This window comes from Schistocerca gregaria, chromosome 10 (genome assembly GCF_023897955.1).
Source record: "Schistocerca gregaria isolate iqSchGreg1 chromosome 10, iqSchGreg1.2, whole genome shotgun sequence".
Classification (NCBI taxonomy): Eukaryota; Metazoa; Arthropoda; class Insecta; order Orthoptera; family Acrididae; genus Schistocerca; species Schistocerca gregaria.
Genome location: NC_064929.1, coordinates 139770623 through 139794112, shown reverse-complemented (window position 1 = coordinate 139794112; position 23490 = coordinate 139770623). Strand labels below are relative to the sequence as shown.

The following is a 23490-nucleotide window of genomic DNA, read 5'->3' as shown; positions in this document are numbered from 1 at the left end:
CAGAATTTGAACGAGAGTAATCTAGTCAACATTGTCAAAAGCATTCTCCAAGTCTACAAATGGTAGAAACGTAGGTTTGCCTTTCCTTAATCTTTCTTCTAATATAAGTCGTAATGTTAGAATTGCCTCACGTGTTCCAGTATTTCTACGGAATCCAAACTGATCTTCCCCGAGGTCGGCTTCTACTAGTTTTTCCATTCGTCTGTAAAGAACTCGTGTTAGTATTTTGCAGCTATGGCTTATTAAACTGATTGTTCGGTAATTTTCACATCTGTCAACACCTGCTCTCTTTGGGATTGGAATTATTATATTCGTCTTGAAGTCTGAGGGTATTTCGCCTGTTTCATACACCTTGCTAACCAGATGGTAGAGTTTTGTCAGAACTGGTTCTCCCAAGGCTGTTAGTAGTTCTAATGGAATGTTGTCTACTCCGGGGGCCTTGTTTAGACTCAGGTCTTTCAGTGCTTTGTCAAACATAGGGGTTACACTCGTCTGGTGTGAGACGTTCCCTGGGGGGTCCAACGGGAGCCGAACCGCACAATAACCCTGGGTTCTGTGTGGGGCGGCGGAAGTGTGAAGTGGACTGCGGTAGTCGTCGTGGGGTTGTGGACCACTGCGGCTGCGGCGGGGACAGAGCCTCTCCGTCGTTTCTAGGTCCCCGGTTAACATACAACACAATACAAGTCGTGAAGTCTTACGTTAAAAGTAACACAATCAGACAAGTTTTACAGTTACATACTGTGTGTTTGTCTCGAGGCAGCGTAGTTGACGCCGCACAGATACGCGGACTTTATTCTTCCAGTATTTGAGAATGAGAGCATTTAGCGACTTCCAACAAACTTTTAAAAATAATTTCAAACCTGTCCTAAGGCTTTCCTCGCTTACTTGGTTAAATCACATTAAGTCATTTATAAAGTAATCGGTCGTTCGCAGATAAAGTAATCGGACGTTCGAAGCTTTTTTATATCTGGGAGTTCGAGTCTTTCAGGAATCTGGAGTTTACTCATGAGTCGATAATGGGATACAGTGTCGCACACATTTAGTTAGACGATAGTCTTTGACATTTCCGAGACATTTCTGGAGCTCAATTGACGATTCTTGTTGCAAGCAGGAGAAGAACGCAGGAATGACTAAGAACGGTATTGACAACCTGGCACCTCGATAAATACGGTCCTTTTAAGTGGTTCTGCGCATACCTCTTGCGAAGGTCATTTATATTTATGCGTCAAAGAAGCCCGTTTGCGCAACTGTTTCATGGCTGACAGTCATTTGTCCCCTTTGTTCATTCAAGGGCGGAAGTTTGCACAGCGCAATTCTTACTGCGCTCCAGTTGACGTGGTGAATATGACAATGGGGGCAGCGACTAAGTACAAAAGAGGCTGCTATTCACTGCGTTTAACGATCTTTTTGTACGAAATGTAGCAACCTACACACAGTTCCCTTGAGAGATTTTTTTTTCTTGTTGTATGTTGTATGTTAACCAGGGACCTAGAAACGACGGAGAGGCTCCGTCCCCGGCGCAGCCACAGTGGTCCACAACCCCACGACGACTACCGCAGTCCACTTCACCCCTCCGCCGCCCCACTCCGAACCCAGGGTTACTGTGCGGTTCGGCTCACCCTTCCCAGGAAACGTCTCACACCAGACAAGTGTAACCCCTATGTTTGCGTGGTAGAGTAATGGTGGTGTATGCGTACGTGGAGAACTTGTTTGGGCAGCAATCGCCGACATAGTGTAGCTGAGGCGCAATAAAGGGAACCAGCCCGCTTTCGCCGAGGCCGATGGAAATCCACCTAAAAACCATCCACAAACTGGCCGGCTCACCGGACCTCGACACAAGTCCGCCGGGCGGATTCGTGCCGGGGACCAGGCGCTCCTTCCCGCTCCGGAAAGCCGTGCGTTAGACCACACGGCTAACCGGGCGGGCTTTATCTTCATACTAACGTGTAGTTACTTGTGTTTTTTTATTGATTTTTTGGACAAACAGACCAGGTAAGATGCATGGAATTTGCATAGCATTTAGCTAAGTACGAGGGCGAAGAACATGTTTCTCGAGAGACCAGTTCGTTGGTACCGTCAGAGTAGAATTCATGACATTATTGAGGGAGCCACAACCTCAGCTCTGCATGCAGCGCTTCATCAAAGTGAAGTCCTCGGCTGAGTTCTTTAAGTTTTGGATAGAGTTGAAGATCGGATGGTGGCCAAGTCAGGACTGTATCGAGGACCATCGAAGAGAGTGAACCCAAGGCGTCCTATTGTCGTAGATGTCGGTGCGCCTATTGGTTGGTTGGTTTTACAGAGGGAGGAAGGAACCAGATTGCTAGGTCATCGGTCCCTTGTTCCGAACAAAACAATGCCACAAGGGTGAGAATAAAATAAGCACAAAACGGAGAGAGAGGAAAAACCCACAAGAACGACAGAAAGGCAACAAACACATAAATGGAAAAAAGGGGAGAAGAAAACCGCAGAACCGCAAAAGCAGGTAGATTAAAACGACAAAACCGGTTACCACGGCTGGATGACCATGAGAATAAAAAGGAGAAGCCAGTCACTCTGCTACACATTAAATCCCCCACCCTATAAGCACTAGGGTGGAGGACACTGAGCGTTAAAGGACATGCTCTAAAACTTAGATCAAATGATAAAACCCACCCTCGCGAATAAAACGTAAAACTAAATCAGCCGATGAGGCGTTGTCAGATGAAATTAGCGGCAAAGAGTCCGGTAAACAAGATTTCGTCGCTAGGCACTCAAAGTGGGACAGTGCACCAGAATATGGTCCACTGTCAACCAGGCACCACATCGACACTGAGGCGGGTCTTCACGGCGCAGGAGGTAGCCGTGGGTCGCTCAAGCGTGGCCAATGCGGAGCCGGCAGAGGACCACAGAGTCCCTGTGAGAGGCCCGCATGGAGGACTGCCACACATTCGTCGTCTCCTTAACGGCACGCAGCTTGTTATGCGTACTGAGACTGTGTCATTCCGTCTCCCAAAACCGAAAAACCTGCTGGAGTAAAAACGATCGCAGGTCAGTTACTGGAATGTCGATCTCCATAAGCGGTTTCCGTGTAGCCTGTTTGGCCAGCCTGTCAGCAAATTCGTTGTCTGGGATTCCAACGTGTCCTGGGGTCCACACAAACACCACTGAACGATAGGACTGTCCCAGGCCATGGATGGATTCCTTGATGGTCGCTACCAAAGGATGGCGAGGGTAGCACTGGTCGATAGCTTGTAGGCTGCTTAAGAAGTCGGTACACAGAAAAAACGACTCCCCAGACCATGAACGGATGTGCACGAGATATGGCCACCAGCTCTGCTTTAAAAACACTGTAGCCCTATGTTCCTCCCATGGTGTAGCGAGGGTGGGAAACGATTTAGGGCCATATCTGTCGGCATTGTATTCGATCTTGCCCGTATTAGAGACTGCTGGTGCCGTACGGTCACCAACAAGAGATGACTTAATCAGCTTCATTGCGGGTCATTCGCCCTATTGCGAGCCACTCCGATCATGGGCTATCCCCACTGACGCCACCCAGCCACAGTAAAGGCCACCTGGCATGATGGCCGTTGCCGGGAGTCCTGATGCCCAAGAAAGACAGGCATCTACTCCTTGGCATACGTGGGGAGTTTACGGCTCAAGCATCTACATCTACATCTACATCCATACTCCGCAAGCCACCTGACGGTGTGTGGCGGAGGGTACCCTGAGTACCTCTATCGGTTCTCCCTTCTATTCCAGTCTCGTATTGTACGTGGAAAGAAGGATTGTCGGTATGCTTCTGTGTGGGCTCTAATCTCTCAACAGTGTTGGCAGGGGGCTACCGCCAAATGGGTACATGACGGTCCCACCACAACGCACTGGCCACCGTGCTGGATACTGAGTGCAGAGAAATCTAATATTGTCATGGGGGCGAAAGAGGACAGGAGACAACGGAAGAAGACGACATACCCCGGAATGTGTCCTCGCCCAAATAGTTGAACTGCAGGTGGAGATGCAAAACCATGACAATAGATTCTCGAGATCGAATCTAAGGGCACTATGGATAACTCGTGCACCACGTTAGGCGTCCTTCCCCATATGGCCCGCACTTTTGTAGAATTTTGAAAGTGGCAGGTCAAACAATAGAATGCGACCTGAACTCATAGGGCCGAAAAGTGAGAGATTCCTTTTAGTCGCCTCTCACGACAGGCAGGAATACCTCGGACCTATTCCAACCCCCGGGCCCGTACGGGGATTTTATGCTTTTCATATCTATACGTGTGTCTTAAGGAAGTAATGTAGCTGTAATGATACAGTGTGGTTTATTGCGCTACAGTGGTAGGATGTGTGAACTTCGGTGCGTAAAGGTTTTGTCAGTGAGGTTATGACCACATTACACTTAATTTACGTCGTGAAAATATATGTTTCTAACATATGTTTGTAGACGATTTGTGAGTGAGTAAGCAATAATTATTTAATTAATGGAAACTATATTTCAGCTTCCACAGCAGCTCACTTAATTCTAAATACGGTGAAAATTAAATTAATACAATACTGGCAATACACTAAGATAATCAGATTCTAGTTCTGAAAACTTCAATGTTCTTTTAAAACTTGGAGAAAAGAAGTTACAACGCTTCTGGTGGCAATACTGTTTACCGATACGCCGCTTTTAGTTTCACTTGAGCCACAACTGAATCTTTAATGTGACTATCGAATTTTTTAAGAGAGTTCGAATCGCACCGACACAAAGCTCTAGCTTTTGTATTTCGAAAGTGTTTCATGTATGGATCTTCGGCTTTACAAACTGTCGATGGTTCGTGGTGATCTTAAACAGCAACATTGCAAACACTTTGCTTTGCTGAATTAATTTAAAGTTTTGGTGACATACGTAAATTAAGCTTTACTGTCCATCATTGAACACGCGTCTGAAAGACAAACGAAGTTTAGAATAAGATACTCGGTTGGTTGATTGGGAGGAGGGGACCAAACAGCCAGGTCATCGGTCCCATCGGATTAGGGAAGGATGTGGAAGGAAGCCGGCCGTGCCCCAGCAAATGAAGCATACCTGCATTTGTTTGAAGCGTTTTAGGGAAATCACGAAGAACCTCAATCAGGATAGTCGAATGTGGGTTTGAACCGTCGTTCTCCCGAATGCGGGTCCAAAGTGTTAACCACTGTGCCACCTCTCTATTTAGCTAGAAGACTGAAAAGTGGCAACACATACACCACAATTGCCTAATGCCAAAAAAACGCCAGTACACAGTAACAATAATAATTTGTAGCCAGCTTGTGCCCACCTATCACAACCCAAAAAAGATCCACTACAATAATTTTAAGCATAAGGTACGCCATATTTGTAACTTTAACAAATTATTTTTTGAGGTCATTATTTATCCATAAAATTTCCGATAACGATTTTGCCTACCGTTACTTGTGGTTCCCAATAAACTTGTGATTGCAGTCCATAGATTCCGAACTACATTTCGATCGTGATATTTTTCACCCTACAGTTGTCACAAACTCCTTGATTAAATGGATCCGTTTATCACGGTCTATGTCTCGTGTCATGTCGTGGCGTGTCGGCTACCGAGCACATACTGGCGTACTGGTTTTGAGAAGATCGGACATTTTCGACCGATGTCGGTCGTCGGCGGAATCCATCGGTGCCACTGTGAACGCAGACTAGGCTGGAGCTCGAAACGTCGATCACAGACACAATATCAGAGCTACATTTACATCTGCGCTCTTCAAACATGTTCCCGTCACAGATGCAGTAATTAGTCTAGCCTCGTTTTCGTGATCCCTATGTGAGCAATACGTAGGGGGTTGTAGTGTGATCTTAGATTCATTTATTAAAGTTGGTTGTAGAAAATTTTCAAGTACCGTTTGCAACCTGTAACCGCGTAAGTAACGAGCAGCCCTTACTGGCTCGCCATCACAATTCTTTTTCTTAAATATCTTTGAGACTAATGCCTTTTTGGCATATTTATTATTTTATAAATGACATGTAAGTACTGCCAGTCTTTCACGATGATTCTGTACTTATACTCTGTATCATACATTTTTAGTCACAATTCTGTGACCATGTTATAGACCAGGGGTCTCCAAACGACGGCCCGCGGGCCGAAATCGGCCCGCGAGGGCCGGCAAACCGGCCGGCGTTAGCTGGCCGGACATCCCCGGTATCCGGCCCGCCAAATATTTGAGGTGCTACCTATACTGCCAACAACTGAGTTTCGAGGCCTATCGCAACCAATACACCGCGACATTGGCTCTGCTATTCGCTGCAAGACTACATAACTAAACTTATTGTTGCGCCGCTTGAAATAACAATGCGATGACATCCTCTACTTCTCTTACGTCCTGCAGTAGTAGTGTTTCTAACAATGATTTTGAGATTTCGTTAACTTTGCAGGACGCTTTCGTGAAGAATGCGCAGTATCGGTGAAATTCGCCAGAATAAAATTCGCCAGACTTTCGGTTAGGTACGTCCACCAATCAAAATTATGTAATTAAATAAAAATCGTAGTTCGTTTCAGTGTAAGCTATTCCCGCAACCTTAGATTTTTGCGATTTCATCTTTCCTTTAGCCTTACATTACGGTGATCATGGAGTGCTAGGGGTCCTTTAATCCCACTAGGTAGATCTTGGCCCTTACGACTTCGTGGAGGAGTCAATGTGGCCGCGGACTAAAAAGTTTGGAGACCCCTGTTATACACCATGCTTCGATTTAAATTATGAGGAAGACACTCCTAACAGTGTTGAAACCCGGTTAATTCGTTAAAAATAGTGACCGAGGGCTGTTTTCTTTCAATTTTAACTATTCACGGTCTCTGAACGTGCAGCCAAGTACAAGATTTTGCTCTGAAGATATGCTTTTGCAGGCCATGTTTGCTACACTTTTTTTTCTTGTTTTGGTGTAAGGAACTTGTGCCTAAGGCTTGTCAGTGTTTCTTGGGACACGTTGTAGCCGGCTGCGGTGTCCGGGCGGTTCTAGGCGCTTCAGTCCGGAACCGCGCGACTGCTACGGCCGCAGGTTCGAATCCTGCCTCGGGCATGGATGTGTGCGATCTCCTTAGGTTAGTTAGGTTTAAGTAGTTCTAAGTTCTGGAGGACTGATGACCTCAGATGTTGAGTCCCATACTATTCAGAGCGATTTGACACGTTGCATCCATGGCCTTGCACAACTTGCTCCCAAACACATGTCGTACAACACACCTTGTAAGTATAAACACAACTAATAGCTAGCTTTCTGGTCCTTCCACATTTATTTCACAGCACAACATATTTTGCTTCCTTACACATAAACATATCTGATACAAAAAGGCGGGAGACATGCATCATCCAAATACTGTACTAAGACATGCCATTTTCCTGATAGTTTATCGATGGAGGGAGCTAAAGTCATATGAACACTGCGACACGTACTTTTTATATCTTAATAACAATATTAAGGTAATGGACATTGAAATTAATACAACTATGAAGGGTGTAAACAGTTATTCGTTACTATTACATAGAGGCTTCGAGATGGTATTAAATATTACTAAAAATTGTTTTATACCCTTTCTAACTTTGTTTCTACTTTCGTTGCCACTGCACAAAATAAAGTGGTACACCATCACTGTCCGTCGCCACTGCAGCAAAAAAGTCGTATTTGACTAAAAACTATGCCACACAAACCCGTGAACTGTTAAAATCGTTTACAATACGGCCAGATCATAAAATCATTAACATTCATAAAATTTGGTTGACATCTGAGCGTCATGGAATCAGATAATAAACGGCTTCAGTTGTAAGACATTTATTCGTTCAATGACGACCGGTTTCGGGCGACTATAAGCTCATCTTCGGGCGAACAAGACTGCTATAGGAAAATGGAGAAACTATAATGTGAGATCGTAAAGCACATGTTTAGTTATAGTAATGGTAATTCACTGTCCAACTGTAAATATGAAGCTGATAGGGTCGGGTTACTAAAAATGAAACACAGGTTACGCGCCAGATAATCAACAAAATGACCTAAAGAAATGGGCGGACAAAAGGAGAAAATGTAAGAGAATATCAACGAACAACGCAAGGGAACTTACACGAAGTGGCTCGCGGCAGACGTACACTGGGCTGCAAGCTATGGGCTGGTAACAGCTGCACGTGAAGCTGAGGTACGGTTTGACGCGGCGGCAGAAAGCAGCCGCGCGTGAAAACTGGCGACCGGCGTAACGCAGGGGAACGTAAAGCCACGTTGCGGCGAACGGCGTCAAAGCGGACTAGCCCGATCGTTAGCAAAGTCGAATACGTAATATGTAACTGATTACAATTGGTCAGATATAGTATTAAATATTAAAAATAAATTAACAATTATGTACTCGGGCATAATAGTGAGAATGCCCAACCATCTATTAAATATGATATAAAAATAAAATTTAAACTTAAAAAAGCCACAAACGGGCCAGTAGTGTAAAACTGGATAAAAATTAACTATATCGACGATTGAGTATCCACAAGGTTTTTATTTACATTGGTTACTGACGTGCATAAACAAACAATCACTTTAGGAAGACTCTCCTAAAACGGTCTCATGTGTTCCTTTCCATAAAAAAGGCATGTCTGAGTATTGTCTTTGGGTGATTTCTCGCAATCCTGTAACAGATGTTTATGTACGGGGAAACAAAAGAACATATTGTGCCTCTCCTTACGAGACGTGTTGTGTAATGTGTGCTTGGAAGCAGGTTGTGATGTACAACACCATGTATACGGCGTGTCCCAAATAACACCGACAAGCCTCAGGTACAGGTTTCTTACACCGAAACAGGAAAAAAGTCTAGTATACATGACCTGTAAAAGCATACCTTAAGAGCTACAACCACGTGATCACCTTCGCTAGTGTCAAACACCTCTTCTACTGAACGACTCCTAATAACTCTTAAGGTATGCACTTTGAAGCCCGGGTTTATTAGACTTCTTTTCTTGTTTCGGTGTAAGGACGAAAAAACTGATAAAGTGCTGCATTTGGAGCATTGCACTGTATGGAGCAGAGACATGGACCATGAGAAAGAAGGAGAAAAAAATACTTAGAGAGCTTTGAAATATGGTGCTAGAGGAGAACGGAAAAAAGCTCAAGTGGACAGATGGCATAAAAAAAGACGATGTACTGCGAAGAGTAGGAGAGAAGAGAAGTCTTCTGCGCACAAATCTTCAGAGAAAGGCCAACTGGATTGGACATGTACTTAGACACGAGGGACTCATACATGATCGAAGGGAAACTCAGAGGAAACGCAGGACGAGGAAGAAGAAGTATTCAACATCTGGACGACATGAAAGATGGAAGGAGATACAATAGACTGAAGGAAGAAGCTGAAGACAGGGAACAATGGAATCAGAAATACTCCGTACGAAGACATGGACTTGCCACTAGGCAGAATACTACATAATAATAATAAGGCACCTCTCCTTAGAACTTGACGGTCCTTTACACCCTATATATACATGGGTTTAGAAAACATCGTTCCTGTAAATCAAAACTAGTTCTTTATTCACGTGATGTTTTGAGTGATATTGACAAGGGATTTCACATCGATTCCGTATATCTGGATTTCCGGAAGGCTTTTGACACTGTACCACACAAGCGGCTTGTAGTGAAATTGCATTCTTATGGAATATCGTCTCAGTTATGTGACTGGATTTGCGATTTCCTGTCAAAGAGGTCACAGTTCGTAGTAATTGACGGAAAGTCATCGAGTAAAACAGAAGTGATTTCTGGCGTTCCCCAAGGTAGTGTTATAGGCCTTTTGCGGTACCTTATCTATATAAACGATTTGGGAGACAATCTGAGCAGCCGTCTTCAGTTGTTGCAGGTGACGCTGTCGTTTATCGACTAATAAAGTCATCAAAATATCAAAAAATTTTGCAAAACGATTTAGAATAGATATCTGAATTGTGCGAAAATTGGCAGTTGACCCTAAATAACGAAACGTGGGAGGTCTTCCACATCAGTGCTAAAAGGAACTCGTTAAATTTCAGTTACACAATAAATCAGTCAAATCTAAAAGCCGTAAATTCAACTAAATACCTAGGAATTACAATTACGAACAACTTAAATTGGAAGGAACACATAGAAAATGTTGTGGGGAAGGCTAACCAAAGATTGCGTTTTAATGGGAGGACGCTTAGAAAATGTAACAGATCTACTATGGAGACTGCCTACACTAGGCTTGTCCGTCCTCTTTTAGAATACTGCTGCGCGTTGTGGTATCCTTATCAGATAGGACTGACGGAGTACATCGAAAAAGTTCAAAGAAAAGTAGCACGTTTTATATTATCGCGAAGTATGAGAGAGAGTGTCACAGAAATGATACAGTATTTGGGTAGGAAATCATTAAAAGAAAGGCGTTTTTCATTGCGACGGAATCTTCTCACGAAATTCCAGTCACCAGCTTTCCCCTCCGAATGCGAAAATATTTTGTTGTCACCGACTTACATAGGGAGAAACAAATCACCAAGACAAAATAAGCTCGTCCGGAAAGATATAGGTGTTCGTTCTTTCCGCGCGCTATACGAGGTTTGAATAATAGAGAATTGTGTAGGTGGCTCGATGAACCCTCTGCCTGGCACTTATATGTAATTTGCAGAATATCCATGTAGATGTAGATACGTTAGTCGTGTGTGAGTGAGAAACAAGTGTTCGACGTGGCATGTGTGTTTGTGTACGTGTGTGTGTGTGTGTGTGTGTGAGTGTGTGTATGAGAGAGAGAGAGAGAGAGAGAGAGAGAGAGAGAGAGAGAGAGAGAGAGAGAGAGAGAGAGTGTCTATCCCCATATAGCACAAAACAGGTTTAAATTTGACACACACTTCACCAACACTACGTAAGTAACTCAAGTACAGTCGTAATATACAAGTATAAAAATGTTTACGTGTGCCTTATCTGTTTACTGTACTTTGTATTCGCAGCCTTTTGAAAGTGGCAACGGCTGAAACTAGCCAGGGCCAGTAATGTGACATATATGCTCGCTGCAATAAAGGCAATTTGCACAGTAAAACTGACAGCCTACGGTGGTTTTTAAAATGGTTTCATCATTCAGGAGGTACATCGAGACTGTAGTCCCGTACATTAACACACTAGACGTAAAAATATCGTACGACAACGTTTCCGTCTACCTTGGACTGACAATTCAGTTCTTCCAAAATGTCTGTGGCCCTCTCTCGTCGGTCAAACAAACCTTTGGCCACACTTGCTGCCATTCTTTGGATTAGCCGAGCGGTCTAAGGCGCTGCAGACATGGACTGTGCGGCTGGTCCCGGCGGAGGTTCGAGTCCTCCCTCGGGGAAGGGTGTGTGTATTTCTCCTTAGAATAATTAAGGTTAAGTAGTGTGTAAGCTTAGGGACTGATGACCTTAGCAGTTAAGTCCCATAAGATTTCACACACATTTGAAGATTTTATTGCCATTCTTTGTAACCGTTCAATATCTCCTGACACTCCTATTTCATAATGGTCCTACATTCTAGAATGGGTAGCACGAGCGCTCCGTATGCCATCTCGTTCGTAGACTGATTACATTTCCCTAGCATTCTACAGCCAACGGCCTTGCCGCAGTGGTAACACCGGTTCCCGTCAGATCACCGAAGCGCTCTCGGGCTGGATGGGTGGCTACCCGATCTGCCGAGCGCTGTTGGCAAGTGGGTGCACTCAGCCTTTGATTGAGAAGTGGCTGCTCCGGTCCGGAAACTGACATAGGGCCGGGAGAGCGGTGTGCTGACCACATGCCCCTTCATATCCGCGTCCAGTGACGCCTGTGGTTGAGGATGGCACGGCGGCCGGTCGGTGCCTTTGGGCCTTAATGGCCTGTTCGGGAGGAGTTTAGTATTCTACTAATGAATCGCCGTCTGCCACCTGCTTTACCTATGAATATGTCTATGTGACCGGTACCGTTACACACAGGTGGACATAAATATGGAAACATCAACAACACTACACATTACTACGTCTAATGCGGTGTAGCAGAACCGTTGGCATTGAAAACCACTTCCAGTGGTCTAGTGGTTTTCGAGGGACTCTTATACCGTTCGTCTGCAAAATAGTGCCACGCTCAGATAACGATAATGGAGGTGGATAGCGATGATGCATTCTTCTCCACATACTAGACCACAAGCGCTCAATAATATTGAGATTTGGTGGCTGTCATAGCCAGGGAAGATGCTACAATTGGTCCTCGCACTTACATGAACAGACCTGGGCGATGCGAGTTGTGTGAACAGGGGTCGTGTCATCTTGAAACACATCATCACCACTAGGGAACAAGCCTTGTATTATAGGATGGACTCAATCTGCGAAAATAGTCACATAATTCTCGACAGGAATGAGAATTTACACAGTAACCATGGGTCTCATAGAATACCACGGCGTGGCTGCCAAAACCATCACCGAACCCCCTCTATGTTTACCTCTTGTAATGTAAATTCTGACAACATGAAACAAGACTCGTCCGCCCAAATGACATTTTTCCAACGCTCCACAGTCCAGTTTCTATGGCTTCGAGACAAAGTTTTCCTCTTAAGAGCATTTGCATCACAGATGCCAGACTGAGATTCATTGGAAGAATCCTAAGGAAATGCAATCCGAAAACAAAGGAAGTAGCTTACATTACACTTGTTCGCCCCCTGCTTGAATATTGCTCACCAGTGTGGGATCCGTACCAGATAGGGTTGATAAAAGCGATAGAGAAGATCCAACGGAGGGCAGCGCGCTTCGTTAAAGGATCATTTAGTAATCGCGAAAGCATTACGGAGAGGATAGAAAAACTCCAGTGGAAGACTCTGCAGAAGAGACGCTCAGTAGCTCGGTACGGGCTTTTGTTGAAGTTTCGAGAAGTCAAGCAGTATATTGCTCTCTCCTACGTACACCTCGCGAAGAGACCACGAGGATAAAATCAGAGAGATTAGAGCCCACACAGAAGCATACCGACGATCTTTCTTTCCACGAACAATAAGAGACTGGAATAGAAGGGAGAACCGATGGAGGTACCCTTCGCCACACACCGTCAGGTGGCTTGCGGAGTATGGATGTAGATGTAGATGTGTGGTTTTGGAATTCAAGCTCTCCCTGCAGTTCCCTGCTTATGGAGTTCCCTTCATCTTGTTTTGGTGCTGACAGGGTTTGCGAGTGCGACATTCAGTTCTGTAGCCATTTTGTAGCTGTTGTCCTCGCTCTCTCTCTTATGGAGTTCCCTTCATCTTGCTTTGGTGCTGACAGGGTTCGCGAGTGCGACATTCAGTTCTGCAGCCATTTTGTAGCTGTTGTCCTCTCTCTCTCGCTTTCCGTCATACTCCTCTTCGGTGACCGTCCGTCACGATTACTGAACACACACTTTCTTCTGCGTTGTGTCTTGGCGCATGATATTTCTCCACTTTCCCTGTGAACTTTCGATACGGTACCTCTTGAAACAGTGAAGACTTCGGCTACCTTGGTTACGAAAACACTCACCAAATTAGCATATTAGCATCACCGAGCGAGATGGCGCAGTGGTTAACTCACTGGACTCGCATTCCGGAGGACGACGGTTCAAACCCCGCGTCCGGCCATTCTAGATTTAGGTTCTCCGTTAAATCGCTTCAGGTAAATGCCGGGATGGTTCCTATGAAAGGGCACGGCTGACTTCCTTCCACATCCTTTTCTTATTTATTGTTTATTTTGCGTTCGATATGTCTGATGCCTTACAGTACTATAAACATTCAGCATGGGAAACTTAATTATCATGCAAATGTAACATAACATTATTCATCATATATTTAGCAATCCATATTACAGTACTTATAAACCTATAGTGGATACCTGTTGTAATCTGTCAAAAAAATTAACGATTATACAGAAACACTTAAATTACGAAGTCAGGAAATGGCGCAGTCTGTGAGTCTATGCAGACCCTCTAGTGAACCGTCCCGAGAACCACGAATTTCACACTCGATTATGTGCTGCACCGTCTGTATTTCGCCGCAGTCACAGTGTGGATCGTCCACGAAACCCCACTTGGCCATCAGCTCGTTGCACTGTCCAACACCACTTCTCATTCTGTTTAGTGCCACCCAGGTTCTTCGAGGGATGTTGAAGCCAGGAACACGATCAGCCGGGTTCTACATCTACATCTACATCTACATCTGCAAATCACATTTAAGTGCCTGGCGGAAGGTTCACAGAACCTCCTTCACAACTCTCTGTTATTCCAATCTCGTGTAGCGCGCGGAAAGAATGAACACCTGTATCTTTCCGTACGAGCTCTGATTTCCCTTATTTTATGTTGGTGATCCTTCCTCTCTATGTAGGTCGGTGTCTACAAAATATTTTCGCATTCGGAGGAGACAGTTGGTGACTCAAATTTCGTGAGAAGATTCCGTCGTTTAATGATGTCCATCACAAATCCTGTATCATTTCTTTGACACTCTCTCCCATATATCGCGATAATACAGAACGTGCTGCCTTTCTTTGAACTTTTTCGATGTACTCCGTCAGTCCTATCTGGTAAGGATCCCACACCACGCAGCAGTATTCTAAAACAGGACGGACAAGCGTATTGTAGGCAGTCTCCTTAGTAGATCTGTTACAATTTTAGAAATTGTGTCCTGCCAAAAAAACGCAGTCTTTGGTTAGCCTTTCCCACAACATTTTCTATGTGTTCCTTCCAATTTAAGTTGTTCGTTATTGTAATACATAGGTATTTAGCTGAATTTACAGCTTTTAGATTAGACTGATTTATCGTGTAACCGTGGTTTAATGAGTTCCTTTTAGCACTCATGTGGATGACCCCACACTTTTCGTTATTTAGGGTCAAGTGCCACTTTTCGCACCATTCAGATATCTTTGCTAAATCGTATTGCAGTTTGTTTTGGCTTTCTGATGACTTTATCAGTCGATAAACGACAGCGTCATTTGTAAACAACCGAAGACGGCTGCTCAGATTGTCTCCAAAATCGTTGATATAGATAAGAAACAACAAAGGGTCTATAACACTACCTTGGAGAACGCCAGATATCACTTCTGTTTTACTCAATGACTTTCCGTCAATTATTACGAACTGTGACCTCTCTGACAGGAAATGACAAATCCAGTCACATAACTGAGACGATATTCCATAAGCACGCACTACGAGCCACTTGTGTGGTACAGTGTTAAAAGCCTGCCGCAAATCCAGAAATACGGAATCGATCTGAAATCCCTTATCAATAGCACTCAACACTTCATGTGAATAATGAGATTGTTGTGTTTCACAAGAACGATGTTTTCTAAACCCATGCTGACTGTGTGTGAGTAGACCGCTTTCTTCGAGGTAATTAACAATGTTCGAACATAATATGTGTTCTAAAATGCTGCTGCTATAGATGTTAACGACATGGGCCTGTATTTTAGTGGATTGCTCCTACTATCTTTCTGAATATTGGTGTGACCTGTGCAACTTTCCAGTCTTTGGGTGCGGATGTTTCGTCGAATGAACGGTTGTATATGATTGTTAAGTATGGAGCTAATGCATCAGCATACTCCGAAAGGAACCTAATTGGTATACAGCCTGGACCAGAAGACTTGCTTTTATTAAGTGATTTAAGTTGCTTCAGTACTCCGGGGATATTTACTTCTACGTCACTCATGTTGGCAGCTGTCCCGGATTCGAATTCTGGAATATTTACTTAGTCTTCTTTTGTGAAGGCATTTCGGAAGGCTGTGTTTAGTAACTCTGCTTTTGCAGCACTGTCTTCGATAGTATCTCTTCTTAATGAGGTGTCCATTGTTAACATTTGCTAGTTGCCATTGGTGTTTCCGTTCCGCTATGGTGTCCCGATTGTTCTAGGAGTGGTTCCAGAAGGGATTTCTTGACTTTAATCTTGTCGGGCGATGCAGATCAGCGTGTATTGGGAGTGTGGTGTGAGTAGCAATTTTTTGCATTTCTCTTTGGATTGTGTGCTGTCTACGGAGTAAGAGAGGTTCGATGTTTGCCAGCAGGGACAGCCATGGTGTTGGGGTAGGTCTCACTGTTCCAGTTATTTATCGCAAGGTGTCATTTAGGCGAACATCTATTTTATTGATGTGCCAATTGTCGGCCCACACAGGCACACAGTATTCTGCAACGCTGTAGACTACAGCTGATGGAGTGCGAAGTGTCGTAGCATTACTTCCCCAGGTAGAGCCTACGAGCTACTGGATAATATTGACTCTGCTTCTGGGTTTTTGGCCGACATCCTGCGGATGTTCTGTGACTGTTAGGCTGTGGTCCAGTTTAACACCCTGGTATTTTGGTGCTCTTTCATGTCTTATATTCTGGAAAGCTACATTCTAGCGCAGCTTCCAGCCCGCTTGTTTGTTATTCAGGTGCATCACTGTGCTTACTGTTTTTGATGCATTAAGGTTCAAATGGCAGGGCCTTTAGTACGAGGGTCACTCCAAAAGAAATGCTCACTATTTTTGTAAAACTACAGTTTTCATTCTGAGAGTTTTACAGTGTGTAGATACATCCTTCCCGCTTGTTTTCAAACTTAGTTCGACCTGTTCCCGTGAGTGGCGCCGTCACAGCATGTCTTCAAGATTGCTGCTGCACTTGACGTTCGTCAGAAGCAACGTGCTGTCATAGAATCCCTGTGCTGTGAAAACGAGACAGTGGGAAACATCCACAAGAGGTTGAAAAAGGTGTACGGAGATGTTGCTGGCAGGCCTCGTACAGCACACACTCCAGACAATGTGCAGGGAGTTAACGAATTGGTGACTGCTGACAGACGCATCACAGTGAAGGAATTGTCACGCTACATCGGGACAGGGGAAGGAAGTGTTTGCAGAATACTGAAAGTGTTGGCGTTATAAAGGGTCTGTGCCAGGTGGGTTCCCAGTATGATGACAGTGGCCCACAAAGAAACAAGAAAAACGGTATGCAGCGAACTTTTGGAACAGTACGAGAATGGTGAAGATGAATTTCTTGTCGGATTTACCATAGAAAAAAATTCAAAAGCACATCTTCTGCTGGAAAAGTTATGGCTACGGTGTTTTTCGATTCCGAAGGACTCTCACTTGTGGACATCGTGTCAAGTGGAACACCATAAATTTTGCTGCATGTGTGACGACACTGAAGAAACTTCAAGCTCGACCGAGTCGTGTTCGACCACATCGGCAAAGGCAGTATGTTTTGCTGTTGAACGACAATGCACGGTCACATATCACTCAAAATACCATGGAAGCTATCACAAAAATTCTGATGGACAACACTGAAACACACGCCTTACAGTCCTGACCCGGCTCCAAGTGACTATCATCTCTTTGGGAATCTGAAAGACTCTCTTCGTGGAACAAGGTTTGAACATGACGACTCCCTTGTGCACGCTGGCAAACAGTGGCTCCAACAGATTGGTCCAGAATTTTACCGTGCGGGTATACAGGCGCTGGTTCCAAGATGGCGTAAGGCAGTTGAGAGGGATGGAAATTATGTGGAGAAACGAAAATATTGTTCCTAAAGGATGTATTTACACACTGTAAAACTTTCAAACATGAAGAATACAAGATGGATTTTGAAAAAAATAGTGTGCATTTCTTTTGGAATGACCCTCTTAGTTATGAAGCTGCATCAAGTCAGAATTTACGCCTGATGCCAATCGTTCGAATGACTCACCATGGAAAGCAATAGCTAGGTCATCGGCATATGTGAACTTCGGTGATTTGAGTTCCGGCATACCAGAGATGGACAAATTGAACAGTAAAGGAGCTAGCACAGAGCCTTGTGGCAGTCCATTATTGAGGATCCATGCTTTGCTTGTTTTTCTGTGAAGATTTACTCTGTACTTCCTCCTGGGTAGCATATTATAAAAGAGCTTTAATGACTTCTTACATTTGACTACTGTAGGTGGCTCATTTAGTAATCCTTTAAGCCATACTGTGTCGTATGCAGGTGAGAGATTTATAAACACTACACCGGTCTTTTTCTTGTTCTGAAAACCACGTTCAATGTGCGTGGTTAGAGCCAAGACTTGATCGCAGCATCTCCTCTTCGGACCTGAAACAAACTTGTTCCACGGGTATTGCTGCATCTATTAGGTAGGTCATTCTCTTTAGGAGAATTTTATCGAGAAGTTTGTACATCACACACAGCAGAGAGATCTCTAGCTCTTGCGATCTCTATCGTCCTTCCCAGGCTTCAATATAGCTATTATCTTCGACTCCTTCCATTTGTTTGGGATGTTTCCAGTCTCAAGTATGACGGAGAAAAATTTGCAGAGCCACGTGCGTGCTCTTGGACCTAGCTAGGTTCTTTAGAAACTCCGGTAGGATTCCATCACTGTCGGCCGCTTTCCTTGATTTGATGTCATTTATTGCAGTTATTAACTCTTCTTCGGAGATAGTGCTTCAGCCACGAGTTTTCTCTTTTCTTCTCTAATTCGATGGAACCGGTGACCTCGCTGTTTGGTCCCCTCCCCCGAGCCAAACAACCACATCAGCATCAACAATTTCCCCAAGTTAGAATTCGCATAGCTCCGACATAATGCACTCACAGGTACACACGACACTATTCTGACCACGGCGCACACTTCTAAAGTAAGAGAGGCGTTCGAAATGTCCGTGCAAAAATAAAAACTACTTACGTGTTTGGGGTAAACCTTTTTTATTTTTCTACATAGTCTCCTTTTAGACTCATACACTTCGTCCAACGCTGTTCTAATTTGTTGATCCCTTCCGAATAATAGGAATTGTCCAAGTCTGCAATAGAGCTATTAGTTGCTGGAATCACCTTCTCGTTTGAATCAAATCTTTGTTCTGCCAGCCATTTCTTCAAACTGGGAACAAATAGTAGTCAAAGGGAGCCAAGTCTGGAGAATAGGGGGGGGGGGGGATGTGAAGCGAGTTGGAATCCTATTTATCATTAATTTTGTGACCACAACTGCTGAGGTGTGTGCTGCTGCATAGTCGTGATGAAAAAGGGCTTTTTTGCGGCCCAATCGCCGGCGTTTTTCTTGCAGCTCGATTTTCAAACGGTCCAGTTTCGATGAATAATATGCGCCTGTAATATTTTTACCCTTTTCCAGATAGTCTATGAGGATTATCCCTCGCGAATCCCAAAAGACAGTCGCCATAACCTTTCTGGCCGAAGGAATGGTCTTCGCCTCTTTTGGTGCAGATTCTCCCTTGGTAACACATTGTTTAGATTGTTGTTTGGTCTCAGGAGTATAGTAATGTATCCATGTTTCATCCATAGTGACGAAACGACGCTTGAAGTCCTGCTAATTCTTCCTGAACAGCTGCAAACCATCCTTCCAACACTTCGCACGACTCCGTTTTTGGTCAAGCGTGAGCAATCGCCGACCCCATCATACGGATAGCTTTCTCATGTCCCAATGTTTATGCAAAATATTATGTACCCGTTCATTCGAGACACCCACAGCACTAGCAATCTCACGCACCTTAACTCTTCTGTCATCCATCACCATATCGTGGATTTTATCAATGATTTCTGGAGCCGAAACATCCACAGGGCGTCCAAAATGTTCAGCATCACTTGTGCCCATATGGACACTCTGAAAAATTTGAAACCACTTATAAACTGTTCTAATCGAAGGTGCAGAGTCAACGTAATGTTTACCAAGCTTGTCTTTAGTCTCCTGAGGCGTTTTGCCTTTCATAAAGTAATGTTTAATCACCAGACGAAATTCTCTTTCGTCCATTTTTTGGCAATCACTCGACTTCCTTGTTTCACACGATTGTCAAAACACAAAGAAATAGACCAATATGGCTGAAACTTTGTGTGCGTTCTTTCCAAAGATGCTACTAACTAAACATGACCTCGATATGCGCCGGTGGTGCCATCTCTCGGACTTTGCTCGGACTTCTAAAACACCCAGGGACATTGCACAGGTACCGTTTGTGACTGAATACAACACAGCAACCTGCAGGCTTGGCTAGAACCTATATTTATGTTCGAGCATGCATTTCTCGCCGCGTTTCCATAGTTCCTTAGCATTCATATGAGTCGATCTACTGTATCAGTGACCTAACGATTCGACTTAAGATGGATGTTGATTCGAAATGGAGTGTATCCTGATTTTTTGCGACTGTCTATAAGGAGCTTTTTTTATGACGGTACCTTCATTACTTTTCTAAAAATGTTCATGGAAGACGAGGAGGAAATATATTTCGTAATACGGAAGTTTATTCGCACGAATTAATGGCCGCTATCGACAGGGGATTCCGTATTTCTAGATTTCCGGAAAGCTTTTGACACCGTTCCTCACAAGCGACTTCTAATCAAGCTTCGGGCCTATGGGGTATCGTCTCAGTTGTGCGACTGGATTCGTGATTTCCTGTCAGGAAGGTTGCAGTTCGTAGTAATAGACGGCAAATCATCGAGTAAAACTGAAGTGATATCAGGTGTTCCCCAGGAAAGCGTCCTGGGCCCTCTGCTGTTCCTGATCTATATAAATGACCTGGGTGACAATCTGAGCAGTTCTCTTAGGTTGTTCGGAGATGATGCTGTAATTTACCGTCTAGTAAGGTCATCCGAAGACCAGTATCAGTTGCACAGCGATTTAGAAAAGATTGCTGTATGGTGTGGCAGGTGGCACTTGACGCTAAATAACGAAAAGTGTGAGATGATCCACATGAGTTCCAAAAGAAATCCGTTGGAATTCGATTACTCGATAAATAGTACAATTCTCAAGGCTGTCAATTCAACTAAGTACCTGGGTGTTAAAATTACGAACAACTTCAGTTGGAAGGACCACATAGATAATATTGTGGGGAAGGTGAGCCAAAGGTTGTGTTTCATTGGCAGGACACTTAGAAGATGCAACAAGTCCAATAAAGAGCTTACACTACACTCGTTCGTCCTCTGTTAGAATATTGCTGCGCGGTGTGGGATCCTTACCAGGTGGGATGGGAGGAGGACATCTAAAGGGTACAAAAAAAGGGCAGCTCGTTTTGTATTATCACGTAATAGGGGAGAGAGTGTGGCAGATATGATACGCGAGTTGGGATGGAAGTCATTAAAGCAAAGACGTTTTTCGTCGCGGCGAGATCTATTTGCGAAATTTCAGTCACCAACTTTCTCTTCCGAATGCGAAAATATTTTGTTGAGCCCAACCTACATAGGTAGGAATGATAATCAAAATGAAATAAGAGAAATCAGAGCTCGAACAGGAAGGCTCAAGTGTTCGTTTTTCCCGCGCGCTGTTCGGGAGTGGAATGATAGAGAGATGGTACGATTGTGGTTCGATGAACCCTCTGCCAAGCACTTAAATGTGAATTGCAGAGTAATTATGTAGGTGTAGTCACCTTTCTGAGTCAGTGGTCACCTCCGTTCTCACGATGCCCACGGCCCCAGTCCGCGACCAGCTGAAGAACAGGGCTCTCGTGCGGCAGTGATCTCGACTGCGCCATAAGAGCACGCGACACACGCCTGTCGAAAGCCTTTTGTTCTCGGAAACTCAATGAAAGAACGGACGGTAGTACCGACGAGCCATTACCTGTCTTTCTTTCGCAGAACAAAGGCGCGCTGTTAACAATTCTGCTTGATTGGTCGCCCCTAGCCATTGTGTCACGTTGTGTCGCACGCGCCGTTTCCACGGCATAACTGTTCTCTTGTGCGCAGAGCTGCTCACCCTATCACATATGACGCAGCGTAGCGTGTGTCTGCAATTAGCTCGCATTGCGCGGCGCCGTACGCTGACACCACTTTAGCTCCGAATCGCATAAATCTAAAACTCTAACAAATGACAAACTGCTATGAAGTATATCACCCCCATGGACCACGGGGACCTTGCCTTTGGTGGGGAGGCTGGCGTGCCTCAGCGATACAGATAGCCGTACCGTAGCTGCAACCACAACAGAGGGGTATCTGTTGAGAGGCCAGACAAACATGTGGTTCCTAAAGAGGGGCAGCAGCCTTTTCAGTAGTTGCAGGGGCAACAGTCTGGATGATTGACTGATCTGGCCTTGTAAGATCAACCAAAACGGCCTTGCTGTGCTGGTACTACGAATGGGTGAAAGCAAGGGGAAACTACGTCCATAATCTTTCCCGAGGACATGCAGCATTACTGTATGATTAAATGATGATGGCGTCCTCTTGGGTAAAATATTCCGGATGGTAAAATAGTCCCCTATTCGTATCTCCGGGCGGGGCTACTCAGGACGTCGTTGTCAGAAGAAACAAAAGTGGCGTTCTACAGATCGAAGCGTGGAATGTCAGATCCCTTAATCGGGCAGGAAGGTTAGAAAATTTAAAAAAGGGAAATGCATAGGTTAAAGTTAGATATAGTGGGAATTAGTGAAGTTCGCTGGCAGGAGGAACAAGACTTCTGGTCAGGTGAATACAGTGTTATAAACACAATATCAAATATGGGTAATGCAGGAGTAGGTTTAATAATGAATAGGAAAATAGGAGTGCGGTTAAGCTACTACAAACAGCATAGTGAAAGCATTATTGTGGCCAAGACAGACACGAAGCACAAGCCTACTAGAGTAGTACGTGTTTATATGCCGACTATCTCTGCAGGCGACGAAGAAATTGATGAAATGTATGATGAGATACAAGAATTTATTCAGGTAGTGAAGGGAGACGAAAATTTAATAGTCATGGGTGACTGGAATTCGATAGTAGGAAAAGGGGGAGAAGGAATCATACTAGGTGAATATGGATTGGGAGTAAGAAATGACGGGAAGCCGCCTGGTAGAATTTCGCCCAGAGCATAAGTTAATCATAGCTGACCCTTGGTTCAAGAATCATGAAAGAAGGTTGTATACGTGGAAGATGCCTGGAGACACTGGAAGGTTTCAGATAGATTACGTAATAGTAAGACAGATTTAGGAACCCGGTTTTAAATTTTAAGAAATTTCCAGGGGCAGATGTAGATACTGACCACAAATTTTTGGTTATGAATTGTAGATTAAAACTGAAGAAACTGCAGAAAGGTAGGAATTTAAGAAGATAGAACCTGGATAAACTGAAAGAACCAGAGATTGTACAGAGTTTCAGAGAGAGCATTACCGGAACGATTGACAAGAACAGGAGAAAGAAATACAGTAGAAGAAGAATGGGTAGCTTTGAGAGATGAAATAGTGAAGTTAGCAGAGGCAGCAAAGGATCAAGTAGGTAAAAAGGCGAAGGCTTGTGGAAATCCTTGGGTAACAGAAGAGATATTGAATTTAATTGATGAAAGGAGAAAATATAAAAATGCAACAAATGAAGCAGGCGAAACGTAATACAAACGTCTCAAAAATGAGATCGACAGGAAGTGCAAAATGGCTAACCAGGGATGGCTAGGGGACAAATATAAAGACGTATGGGCATATAACACTAGGTTTAAGATACATACTGCCTACGTAAAAATTAAAGAGACATTTGGAGAAAAGAGAACCACTTGTATGAACATCAAGAGCTCAGATGGAAACCCAGGTCTAAGCAAAGAATGGAAAGCAGAAAGGTGGAAGGAGTATATAGAGGGTCTATAAAAGGGCGAAGTACTAGAGGGTAATATTATGGAAATTGAAGAGGGCGTGG

The 23490-nt window shown here is 44.2% G+C and overlaps 1 protein-coding gene across 1 annotated transcript in view; it reads right to left on the bottom strand.

Moving 5' to 3' along the window:
- LOC126293305 (aminopeptidase N-like) overlaps nt 1–23490 on the bottom strand; it is a 721098-nt gene that overhangs the window by 674082 nt on the left and 23526 nt on the right. The window lies entirely within an intron of this gene.